This window comes from Dreissena polymorpha, chromosome 1, assembly GCF_020536995.1.
Source record: "Dreissena polymorpha isolate Duluth1 chromosome 1, UMN_Dpol_1.0, whole genome shotgun sequence".
NCBI classification, from domain to species: domain Eukaryota; kingdom Metazoa; phylum Mollusca; class Bivalvia; order Myida; family Dreissenidae; genus Dreissena; species Dreissena polymorpha.
In genome coordinates, this window is record NC_068355.1 from 74,853,617 (window position 1) to 74,867,804 (window position 14,188).

The 14,188-nt window shown below is 35.5% G+C and overlaps 1 long non-coding RNA gene across 1 annotated transcript; it reads right to left on the reverse strand.

The window, feature by feature from the left end:
• Nucleotides 1-653: 653 nt before the first annotated feature.
• On the reverse strand, nt 654-6,373 carry LOC127866436 (uncharacterized). The gene is made up of 3 exons (XR_008043001.1): nt 5,277-6,373; nt 1,177-1,393; nt 654-930 (listed from the first exon to the last, which is right to left on the reverse strand). It is a non-coding gene; the product is annotated as an uncharacterized LOC127866436 (long non-coding RNA).
• Nucleotides 6,374-14,188: the final 7,815 nt, after the last annotated feature.

The window sequence follows — 14,188 nt, forward strand, 5'->3', positions numbered from 1 at the left end:
AGTATAAAAAGGGCACATAATTCCGTCAAAATGCCAGTCAGAGTTACATTACTTTGCCTGCACAGTCCCCTTATGATAGTAAAAAAGTGTTGCAAGTATGAAAGCAATAGCTTTGATACTTAAGGAATAAAATGGACCTTAACACAAAACTTAACCAAAATTTTCAATTTTCTAAGTATAAAAAGGGCACATAATTCTGTCAAATGCAAGCCAGAATTATCTAACTTTGCCTGCCCAGTCCCCTTATGATAGTAAGTAAGTGTACCAAGTTTGAATGCAATAGCGTTGATACTTTATGAGAAAAGTGTACCTAAACGCAAAACTTAACCGGACGCCGACACCAACGCCAAGATAATGACAATAGCTCATTTTTTTTTTTCAAAAAATAGATGAGCTAAAAATGGAAAAACTCTTCTTCTGCATACATGTTTTCAGTTCCAAAACAGAAAGATACGTTCGACGTATGCGGATAAATGGAAAATAGCGTCCGTATTATGATTTTGCGGATACGGATGCGGATACGGATGCGGATACGGACAGATGGAATAGTAGCCTTAAACATGTTTAATTCAATAAAGAAATATGAGAATCATCTTATTTTACAAAACAGAAAAATAACATTACTTTCCAAACTTAATATTTTATTTGCAATTTTGTTCAGATAAAATAACAACCCGGATTAAAGACTACCGTATGAAGGAATGTAGATCCAGCCCCATGGTTACCACAGTGAGCTGTTTCTCCAGCCGCTCCTTGTCCTCTGTCATGTCTGTCAGCTCATATGTGATTTTCTGCTTCTCCTGAATGGCTGTGTTGTAGTTCTCCTCTGCTATGACTGCCTCCACCCTTGCTGTTATCAGCACACCATTGGCTCGTTTCACGCTCGTTTTCCAAGCGCTTCAGTTGCTTTTCCAGTTTTTCGCGCTCAAACTGAAAGGAACAAAAACAATATATATATATATTTCTGGCGGATATAGCATGCATTTGAAGTAATAAAAAACAGTAAATTCAAGATGAAATTTTTGATAAACTGATAACAAAAAGTCATCAGACATTCCAAGATTTGGCTGTAAACATCATTTTTCTTCAATTTCAAGTATATATATATATATATTTTTTTTTTTACTTTTTACATCTAACAATTGCTTAATAAATTGTACGGCAAGCTTTGCTTACCTCAAAAGCCTCTTTTTCCAAGTTGAGTTTTGTCTAGCACTTGTTTGTGTGCCTGGGTCTGTATCTCCTGCTGACTTGCATTGTTCTGGGCTGCTTCAAGGTGCTGCTTCAGCTCATGAATCTCGTTGTCCTTTCGTTTCACTAACTCACCTTTCTCACTCTCAAAGTCTTTGTCCAATAATACAAGCTTTGCTTTCGATTTCTCACGTTCCTTTTTCTGTGGAGAAACGTTGTATTAAGCTATTCATTGACAGAATCTTTGTAACAAAGAATATTGATAAGTATGAAGCATAAATAAAGTAATCAACCAAAAAAAAACAACGTGAGCTACATATCCAATCCAATCAAAATTTAACGGACAAAATAATTTATTCCTGATTTCTGTCTTATACGCCAGGCCCTTGGCTGAAGGCAATCAGTGCCTGTTCATTAAATTAGCTGCTAGCTTAGACACCAGCTATATAACAACATGCCCCAAAAAGACTCAAGCCTTCATGACCATCTCCATTGTAGAGCCATAACTAATAGACAGGGTAGGTATTTCAAAATAAAAACAATGGCTGTTTGTAAAACATGCATGCCCCCCATATGGGCTGTCAGTTGTAGGGGCAGCCATTGTGTAAATATGTACCTTTGACCTAGTGACCTGAAAATCAATAGGGGTCATCTGCCAGTCATGATCAATGTACCTATAAAGTTTCATGATCCTATGCCTAATTATTCTTGAGTTATCATCAGGAAACCATTTTACTGTTTCGAGTCACTATGACCTTGACCTTTGACCTAGTGACCTGAAAATTAATAGCGGTCATCTGCCAGTCATCCATCAATGAATCTATGAAGTTTCATGATCCTAAGCATTCTTGAGTTATCATCCGGAAACCATTTTACTGTTTCGAGTCACTGTGACCTTGACCTTTGACCTAGTGACCTGAAAATCAACAGGAGTCGTCTGCAAGTATTGATCAATGTTCCTATGAAGTTTCATGGTCCTAGGCGTAAGCATTCTCGAGTTATCATCCGGAAACCATTTTACTATTTTGGGTCACCGTGACCTTGACCATTGACATAGTGACCTGAAAATCAATAGGGGTCATCTGCGAGTCATGATCATTGTACCTATGAAGTTTCATGATCCTAGGCCTAAGCGTTCTTGAGTATCCGGAAACCATCTTGTGGACGGACAGACGGACCGACAGACCGATATAAGCAAAACATTATACCCCCTCTTCTTCAAAGGGGGGCATAAAAACTGGTTGGCTCAAAAAAAATTTGGGACAGCGCTAGCCCTGGTAGATAGACCCCACGACACCATTACATAATATAATCTGCAACTGTGGTCCTAAACTGCATCCAAGAACGAGTCACTGTGACCTTGACCTTTGACCTAGTGACCTCAAAATCAATAAGGGTCATCTGCCAGTCATGATCAATGTTCCTTTGAAGTTTCATGATCCTTGGCCTATGCGTTCTTGAGTTATCATCCGGAAACCATCTGGTGGACGGACGGACCGACATGTGCAAAACAATATACCCCCTCTTCTTCGAAGGGGTGCATAATAAATGAGGTCCTTATAAGCATTATGTGATTTCCCAGAGCGTGTCCAAGAATTCCCTACAAAATATCTTTCTAGACTTCAGAGAGTTGAAACCAACATTGAAACAAGAGGGCCAAGATGGCCCTAGTTCGCTCACCTGAGAGGAATCGGTTCATTCAATCTTTACCAAACGTCAAACTTTACCTAGATTTTGTCCAGAAAAACATCCTGGTCAAGTTTCATCATTATTGAACCAAAACTCTGGCGTATGGAGTGTTTTTGTTTTTTGTAAGATTTGACTCGGTGACCTTTATTTTGAGTTGACCCCCCTTACCAAAAATCAAACTTTGCTTCCAAAAATAAATATTATGACCCACATTCATAAAATCTGAAACAAAATTGTGACCTCTAGAGTATTTATAAGGATTTTGTATAATATAATGAAAATTTGGACAATCTAAGGGCAATAATTATGGCATTAATTATGTGATTTTGCTCATCATCAAACTTAACTGAGATCTTTCAGCAACTTTGATAAAGATTGCTTGAGAAATGTGAATGCTACAAACCAAATGTGGACGGGCGGACAGCGGACAAAGGCCAATCCTAAAACCTCACCTGAGCAATCAGGTGAGCTAATAAGTGTGTTTCACCGATCTGAGCCATTTTCCAACTTGTCCGAGAAATCAATAAAACCAATGTATTGACTAAGTTTCACGATGATTAGGCAAAAAATGTGACTTCTATAGTGTTCGATCACAAGGTTTCTCTCTAGTCACATGAGGAAAACTTGACCGATCGGGACCATTTGCGAACTCATCTGAGATATATATAAAACCAATCTTTTCACCAAGTTTCATGATGATTGGGAAAATAATATGACTTCTAGAGTGTTCACAAGCTTTTTTTACTTTATAAATATAAGAAACTGCACCCCCCCCGGCAGCCAAGTTATTCAACTGACCGGAACCATTTTCGAATTCAACTCTTGTATCAAGAAAACAAATGTTCAGACCAAATTTCATGAAAATTGGGCAAAAAATGTGACTTCTAGTGTGTTCACATGTTTTCACTATATACATATAGAGAAAAATGCCCCGCCCACTGGTGGCCATGTTTTTTCACCGATCTAGACCATTTTCGAACTCAACTATCAATAAAACCAATGTTTTGACCAACTTTCATGATGATTGGGCAAAAATTGTGACTTTTAGAGTGTTAAGAAGGTTTCTCTATAGCCAAATAAGGAAAACTGCCCTGCCCACTGGCGGCCATGCTTTTCAACAGACAGGAACCACTTTTGAACTCAACCACCATATCATTAAGGCAACCATTTTGACAAAGTTACATGAAGATTGGGTATGAAATGTGACTTCTACAGTGTTTTCAATGTTTTTTTCTTTTTTTTAACCTAGTGACCTAGTTTTTGACACAGCATGACCCAGTTTCGAACTTGATCGAGCTATCATTGGGACAAATCTTCTGACCAAGTTTCATAAAGATCGGACAATAAATGTGGCCTCTAGAATGTTTACGAACAAATGTGGACGGACGGACGACGGACCGGTTACAAAAGCTCACCTGAGCAATCAGGCGAGCTAAAAAAGAAAAACTGAATAGTGTAGACGAGATGCGCATGTACAAACCACATAATAGCTATATAGTGAATACTAGGTTAGCGTTGAATACAGAGAAGTTTATGTTGCGAGGCTTAGAACGCCGGAAGCGCGAGCCTTGGCGAGCGCTTTCGGTGTTCGAGCCGAGCAACATAAACTTCTCTGTATTCAACGCTAATCCTAGTATTCTATTTATCCCATTTGATTTTTTCAACGTGACATTTAACATAAATAGATCTAATAACCTTAACAATAATTTTAATTCAGTCATAAAAACGCTTAAAATCTGACAAATGTAACCATGCGTAGTGATATACATGTATTTGTTCTGGTACGCAAAATAGTCTTTAAAAAATTCACACACAAACTGTAAAACAAGTAAAAATATCACCATATGCCTACATTCAATTTTACGCAGTATGCGAATTTTAACACATTACGACCGCGAAAAGAAGATTTTACTTTACTATAATTCGTTTTATTTTCGAAAGAAAATGATCAAAATCCAATATGGCGGCGATTGCTCCTGACAAAATGCTGTCGATGTCAACATACATGTACACCATCGACGACCTAGTTCTGGCTACCATAACTTTAAATGTCGCTTTTTATGATTTTTGACTGGCGCGACTTTGTACAGGTCTGTCAATACTAAATAAACTGAACGCTGAAGTTTCTTTAGCTATGGAAGACCTTGACAATTTTGACGAGTAAACAGACAATTGCAGCGACTGACACTTTATTTGACAAAATATACAGGGCAATACGTTTTCCGACTTCGGACGACGAATTTAAGGACGCGCATAACGTGTTTTTATATAATGTTATGAGTATGCCGTGTGTGATCCGATGCATCAATGGCGCCCATGTTAAAATCATTTCCCCAAGAACAGGGAACGACAAAAGTACAAACAAAAATCAAAACACGTAAGAACTAGTATCTTACCTTTAATAATCCTTTAAAATCCATCTAATAATCCATTTAACTCAATAATTGACGATATTGCATCTAGGGTCTTTAATAATTATTTTAGCATAGTTAAATAATGACCCTTATGCCATTCTATCACTTTATTCAAATGAGTTTATGAACGCGATAAACTTTCTTCTTCGTCACACGCTACGTCATGTACTCTACATTACTGCTGTTCAAATGAACCGGAGCAGTTTATCTAATAATAGCCGTTGGTAAACTCGGTTGCATTTGCAGATTTCTGCATACAAACATAATTATGTTTAAACTTGCACAATGTTTTATATATCTATGGTAAAAGCCCTTATTGTACGAGAAAATAATTTAATATATAAATACACAAAGAATGGAAAACATTCCAGTACACAACAGATAAATGAGTAGGAAATACCCGTGTACAAAATGGGACGTTCCAAATTCCAGTGTGGTGCTATTTTTACCATCTTATACTTTACACAGCTCTATGCCTAACGTGAATTAAATAGGAAAGCAAACATAGCAGATTATTCATGAACTTTGCGATATGTGTATGGCTTGTTGTACATTCTGAATATTTAAGTTAAATGTCAAAAGTATATGCTTTGGTTATAAACAATGCACATTACACGAAATAAGGAAAATGTGATCAATTGACAATTCAGATATGTCGACATACAGTACATCGAGGGCTGAACGGAAAACTGCAGTATCTCCTTCTTAATATAATATGAGTTACAACAGTCTTCCGTTCACCCCTCGACATGTAGAAAACATGTGAAGTAAGTCGCGTTTATAATAAATCGTCAAAAAAATGGGGGAAATGACGCAATAAGTTTGTCATTTTATGACGCCATCAATCAGCTGATTCATTATACGGATGGCGAAAAATTATGTCATATGACTAGATTTAAAGGTTGAAGGTCGTATAATTTTGAAGCTTAAGTTTTGTCGACTGTGTTTCTTATGAAAAATCATTCAGTGGTAAAGTAAATATAAATAAAAAAATAACAAAACAAAAATCGTGTAATTTTATATTTTATTTCAACATTTCTTTTGGTGAATATGTTATATATATATATTTCTGCAAAATATGCACATTTTCTTCTAATGGGTGACCTTTTAATTCGATCAATGAACCAAACAATATCGACCAAATTTTAGCGCATATCGCATGACGTCATTTAAAAAGTAGTCCGTGCACGCGACAGGTATATTCCACAGTGTTGAATACAAGCAAGTATATTCCACAACGTGTTATACCGTCAATGTCGCGGTGAAAATGGGATAAAAGTAGATAAAAAACAGACACCTGATTTCAATAAAAACTCGCCACCCTGTCCCCATCTGAATGGCCAACGTTCATCAACACTCGCCAAGTCCTCCAGTTCACCGGCCAGCGATGACTGAACCTCTGTATGTTTCTGTTATAGCATCTCCAGTTCTCTCCCCTTGGCCCGCATGGCGCTCTCGTGCTGGTCATTGAGGCTGTGTCATTTTTTGTGTAGAAGTCAACAATTCGCCCTTTTGCTCCTCGAGTTTTCTGAAGGAGTCCCATTAGCCTTGTCAGATCTTTTGATCTTGTAGATGTCATTTCAATAACAAACGAGAGCTGTCACCATAGGATGACTTATGCCCCCTATAAACGCTTGATAGAAGTTGAGCTTTTTTCGAAACGTAAACAGATTTCAAAACCTAAACGCGGACCCTAAGTTCAAGGTCAATGTCACAGGGATCAAACTTTGTGTGCGAATGGAAAGGCCTTGTCCATATAAACATGCGTGCCAAATATGAAATTGCTATCTGAAGCGACATAGAAGTTATGAGAATTTTTTGAAACCTAAAAGCAAAGTGTGACGGACAGACGGACGGACGGACAGTCTGATCAGTATATGACCTCATTCGGGGGCATACAAATAATAAAGAACTACCAGTAAGTACTGGATACATTTTACAGTGATCCTTTTTTAATATTTGAACGTACAAAACAGTATTTTAGTCCAAGTTATGGAGTTCACTTAACCCGACTAAAAATTTAATAAGCAATCTTAGCTAATATAAGCTATGTGTTGTTCTATTTTAAAGACGAAAATCTACTACAGATTGCATTAAGGTTTCACATGCGTGTAGAAAAAAGGCATTGGCAAACAGCGTAGACCCAGATGAGACGCCGCAGGGTCTGTGCTGTTTGCTTAAAAGAATTTCTGTCAGAAATATTCTAAATACAGAAATAAATATACTAGACATCCCTAATTTTGGAAATAAATTGATCCAATTTAGAAGGATGGGACAGTCCACTAGGCATAAATGGGTTAACATGTCCTAGAATGTAATAGCCAAGAAATAAGGAAAATACAAATGGTTTAACTTTATTTCATTTTACTTTATTTATTTTACACCTTTTGAGGGTTTTGTAAATAAGGATTTTAAACATTACTTCAAAAGACAACTAAATAAGTGTTTAATGCAGGATAGGTTTGTTAAAATAAAATCTGAAAAATATATATACATAGCTAAATAATCAAAGCAACTATCTAAGAAGCTAGATATGGCTATGACCTTCAAAATAAAAATAGCTTACCTATAAAATTGCCTTTATTTATTTCGGCAAATGTCATTAAAACTATTTTAATTTGTAGTAAAAAAATTCATCTTTATATTAAATCAAGTATTAATTTTGGTATTATACATTAAGTAACCATTGTGTTACATTCATTATCCTTCTGTATTCACTAAGTATTTCCTTGACATGTTAATTAACAAGATTTGAACACAAAATCGCTACAGAATCTATTTCTTTGTAATTGCACTTCTAAAAAAATATCATATTCTAGCTACGAGCATTCACTGCTTAAACTTTCAGAGGGGCAACAAAGGGAGAAACATCAAGCACTAACCTAGTCTTCTGGCTTAGCTGTTCATTTAAAACAGACGAGAAGAGACACCATACATACATTCCCTATCGACCACTGTGCCGTCATCATATTTAATCTGATATCACACTCAAAAAATGAATACTGACCACCACTTCTTGAATCTTTTACAAAGTATTCCACTTTTTTTAAAACTTTGTACTTTTTTCAAACCCAACATCATACAGAACTAATCTATCAAAATTTGAAAAATGCAACCTGTTTTTAAGATTGCAAGCACTTCCTCAAAAGAACCTGAATTAATACAAAAATGATACTATTATATTAATTGTTGTTGATCAAACAAATAAAGATATTAACGTTTCGTTTCGTTTATTGGCAAAAACGGCAAAAGCATTGCATTGCGCCATTTACAAAAAATATAAAGATTATGGCCAAGACACACAGAAAAATATCATATATATACACACAGTCATACATACATAAATACATAAACCCACATATTATATGACTATTTTAAACATCAAAATATAAATATATACATCAAATAGGTATATTCAGAGTTCACACAGCAAGCATAGCATCACGAAAAATCGAAGCATTATAACAATATTTAGCAACGCTTCTGATTTTTCGTTTAGATCTAGATGACATGAAATTAATAAACATATTCATAGACGGCCAGGAAGTATTTACTAGGTTTTTTTTCCTAATGTTAGTAAAAGCTGTACAACATAGCAAGAAATGGTATTCGGATTCAATAGTGTTTAGTGAACATAATCTACACACTCTATTATTGCGATCTACATTTCTGTATCTTCCCGTTTCGATTTCAAGATTATGAGAGCTCAGACGAAGTCTTGTAAGTGATATTCTTGATTTTTCGTGTGACACACAGTCTAAATAGTCCTCATATTCAAAAGTTCTTTTAAATTTACAGTAGTAAGATAACTTAGGCATATTTGAAATGGATTCTAACCATGTTTGTTGAAACTGGTCACGGATCCGTTGTCTCACTGAGGCAAAATTAATGCTGATATAAGAATTTTCAAAAAGATCACCATTCCCCAGATAATCAAAGTAGGATTTGCATGCTTTAAACCAGCAAAACGTATTAATATTTCTTTGATTTGTGAACACTCAATACATAATGGAATCTGTCTTATTCATTATTTTTATATAAAATTTAAGAGCTCTTTCTTTACACAACACTGCTAATGGATATTTGCCGGTTTCACCTAGTACAGCCATATTTGGTGTTGATTGTTTTACACCAAGAATTATTTTCAAAAATTTAAAATGTAAGGCATCAATTTCCTTAAAGTTATATATTCCCCATACTTCTGAGCCGTACAGCAGAATAGGTAGAATCATACAATCAAATAGATATAATTTGGTCTTAACATCCATTTTAACATTATTAAATAAGCACAAAAGATTATGATAAGCTTTCAGGGCTTGATCAGAGAGAGCTTTGACAGCATATCGCATATTACCTGTATAATACAATTTTACACCTAAGTAGCAAAAACTGTCAACAATTTCAATGATTTGTTCATTTATAGTCCACTGATAATTATGATGGCTCTTACGCGTTTCAAAGATACATACTTTAGTTTTGTTAATATTAATTTTTAATCCACATGATGTGGAGTATTGCGATATACTATCAAGTTGTGCTTGAAGACTTATCGGATTAGTGGTAAACAGTGCGATGTCGTCAGCAAATAACAGAAGATACAATGATAACTGTTCAATATCTTTGTCTGATAGATTTACCATATCAATATAATCAGTGATATCATTAATGAAAAGTAAAAATAAAAGAGGTGAGAGTGGCTCACCTTGTTTTAATCCTATTGATATGTCAAAAAACTCTGAAAAGTTCATGGTCGAGCTTGAACGGACACATGCTTTTATGTTTGAATAGATTGACTTAATAATGTTCATAATCTTACAGCTCAGGCCTGATTGCACCAGTTTTACCCATAATATATCGTGGTTTACAGTATCGAAAGCCTTTTCATAATCTATAAAAGCACAGAACAATTTGTTTCTGGATGCTAAAACTTTTTGGATAATTAAATGCAAGATAAAAATGCAGTCAGTTGTACTATGGTTGTCCCTGAAGCCAAATTTGAGTCATTAAGTTTTTTGTTATTTTCACACCATTTATTAATTCGATTTCTGAGCAGCATAGAAAACAATTTAGCAGTAATATTGATTAAAGTTATACCCCGATAATTCGAAGGATTTTTAGTATCGCCCTTTTTGTGAATAGGGACAATTACACCCTTGGCCCATGCGTCAGGATAGGTACCGTTAGTAAAAATGTAGTTAAATATGACCACAAGATAAGGTGCAATAAAATGTTTTGCGCCTATAATAAAGTCGCAAACATTTCCATCAAGATCGCAACTTTTATTTGTTTTGAGTGATAGTATTGTTTTTTCCACTTCATCTACTGTAAAATCCATATCCAGTTCATCGATATTTACATCAGAATCATGTACATTTTCTGTATTCAGACTCGAAATGTCAATCGAATTAGAAATATTTTTAAAATATCAACAATAAATGCAAACCTGAATTATCATTATTAATTGGATAAATCTTTCACTCATTGAGACTGAAAACAAAAGAACAAGTGGCAAACTGGAGTAAATTAGCTTATGGTGTTACGATTGTTATTATAACTACATGTACTTGCATCAGAACTAAACTAGGAGCATGTGAATGATATCTGATTACTACTGAATACATTGTATTTTAATATATTACCTCAACACAATAAACTGAGTTGAGTTGAATTGACTGAATATTGTTAAATGTTGTATAGTTCTACGAATACATAATTATAACAAAATTGTAAAAGTCAGTTAAAAGACTACTAAAACACAAGTACATTTTACATTTATTTGAACATACTTTTTAGACTAGAACTTGAATTGTAAACTAGTTTGCTAAAATTTGAAAAAAATAACCAAAATAGAGAAAATAAACAACTATGATATAACAACAAATTCTTCAAGTACAAAAGTCACAAAATCACAGGCTAACAATAGCTGGCTTTATGCAAATGAAATGAGATGCATGATAGGCAAATCATGTACAATCAAGAAAATATTTTCTAAAAACATTGCTGTAAGCATTTACAATATGCCTAGAGAAATATTTTAACAATTTGTTTATGAAGTAGCAATGAAAACAAATGTTATAGTACTAGACATCAGTCGATTTTTTCTGTCTTTTAATGTTTATATGATGAATGGCACAATGGTTGAGAAATGAACAAAGCTGAAATGACACAACAACAACTTAACATGCCTTCACTTTCAAATAGGTAAAATATGCCCAACGTCTAAAATAACTCATTGCTTTATCATCTTACTAAGAAAAGGCTCTATGAATTTGTCTAAACCATTACCCATACTGAAATGTGGTAACAAAAGAAAACACCCCACAAATGAGGGAATCATAAAGTACTTGAAGGAAGAAGCTAAAATTATTCACATGATCTCTTTTTGGCTTTATGCATCTCCTACCTCTCTTAACCTTCTAGCACTTAGATATGTATTTTGACACATTTGTAGTCCCATAGAAAGTTGAATAAAGTTAAAGACCTTTGGTACTAGATTACAGTTTTAAAGGTTTCATTTCCCACCCCTTAGTGACTAAGGAGCAGCAAACAGCATAAAACCTGAAAAGACTGCGAGTTACTCGCAGTCTGTTCTGGTTTAATGCTGATTGCAAAAGCCATTTTCTTTTTGCTTCTGACGAGAGAAATTATTAAAAATGGTAACTTAATATTTCTATTCACATTGTTCTTATTTGTACAAAAAAATGATAGTGTTTATTTAAATAGATGGATTTCTAGGATGCTGATAAAAAAATTGTCATAAATTTTTGGGCAGGAAATAATCAAACTTAAGGTAAATCAAAGTTAAGGTAACAAAGTGTCACATAAAATCACGTGAAATAAAATCAGCATTCCAACAATAAAACTTTGAGTTAATGGTTTGCAACAATATCAAAAGCTTTAGTAAGCATATGTGACTTCATAAAGTTTATATCAACACACATAAAATGCTTATGGGACTTTTATAAAATGGATACTTCTCATGTGCAGATGCCCATTTTTTTACAATTTCGCACAAAGCTACCCCTTTAAAAAAAATATTATAGTGAATATATTAATGTATTTTTATGTCATGTTAAATATTAAAAAATTTGTTTAATCAAAAGCTACAAAAGCTTATATAAAGTTGAACATAGTAAATATTTCTGAAGAGGTGCTGTTTTAATGTTTCAAATACACATTATCAGCAATGATGTGAACACTGCATAATTACACGTTTTGTTATGCATATATTGCATACATTTGTGCACATACACAATATCCCAAGACTACATGTACAGATGGGTGGATGGGGTAGGTGTCTGATAGCGACGAAACTTGGCAGACTTGTTCGGCCCGATGGGTCACGCATGCCAAAAGTCCAATATGGCGTCTCAGTGCCATCGCTTCCGGTGAAAGTGTCGCCGAAGGTACGCTTACTGGCCCGTATTGGCCCCGTTACCCCATAATAGGAGCCTATGGTCGCGATTATCTCTCGGAGTAGGTGTCTGATAGCGACGAAACTTGGCAGACTTGTTCGGCCCGATGGGTCACGCATGCCAAAAGTCCAATATGGCGTCTCAGTGCCATCGCTTCCGGTGAAAGTGTCGCCGAAGGTACGCTAACTGGCCCGTATTGGCCCCGTTACCCCATAATAGGAGCCTATGGTCGCGATTATCTCTCGGAGTAGGTGTCTGATAGCGACGAAACTTGGCAGACTTGTTCGGCCCGATGGGTCACGCATGCCAAAAGTCCAATATGGCGTCTCAGTGCCATCGCTTCCGGTGAAAGTGTCGCCGAAGGTACGCTAACTTGCCCGTATTGGCCCCGTTACCCCATAATAGGAGCCTATGGTCGCGATTATCTCTCGGAGTAGGTGTCTGAATCGGGGGTTAAATCATCTTCATGTGTAAAATCATTATCGGGCGTAAAAGCATCATGATTGGTTAAACCATCATCAGTTGCAAAATCATCATCGGGGGTAAATCTTCTTCGCGGGTAAAAACATCATCATGGATAAAATTATCATCTGGAGTAAAATCATCATCATGGGTAAAATCGCAAACAGGGAATACATCATCACCAGGGGTAAAAATCATCATTGGGGGTAAAATCTTCATCATGGGTAAAATCATCTTCGGGGGTAAAATCATAATCATGGGAAAAATCATCATCGGGGGTTATATCTTCATCGCGGATAAAATCATCTTTATGTGTCAAATTATTATCGGGGTAAAAGCATCATGATGGGTTAAATCATCATCAGTTGCAGAATCATCATCGGGGGTAAAATCATCATCGGGGGGGGGGGTAAAATCATCATCATGGGTAAAATCATCAACGAGGGTAAAATCTTCATCTGGAGTCAATTTCATCATCTTGGAATAAATCACCATCGTGGGTAAAATTATCATCGGGGGTTAAATCATCATCATGGGTAAATCATTATTTGGGAAAAACATCTTCATGATTGAAATCATCATCAGGGGTACAATCATCATGGGGGGTAAATCATTATCGCGGGTTAAATCATCATCGGGGGGGGGGGGTAAAATTATCAGCGAGGTAAAATCATAATCGTGGGTAAAATCATAATTATGGGTAGAAACATCATCAGGTGTTGCATCATCATCAGGATTAGAATCAGCGTCGGGGATAAAATCATCATCGGGGCTAAAATCATCAGCGGGAGTAAAATCATCATCTTGGGTTACATCATCATCGGTGGTAAAATCATCATCATGGGTAAATAAATTATCATGGGTTAAATCATCATCGGGGGTTAATCATCATCATGGGTAAAATCATCATCAGGGGTAAAATCTTCATTACGATTAAAATCATCATCGGGGTAAAATCATCTTTTGTAAATTCATGATCGGGGTAAAATCATCATCGGGGGTACGATAATCATTATG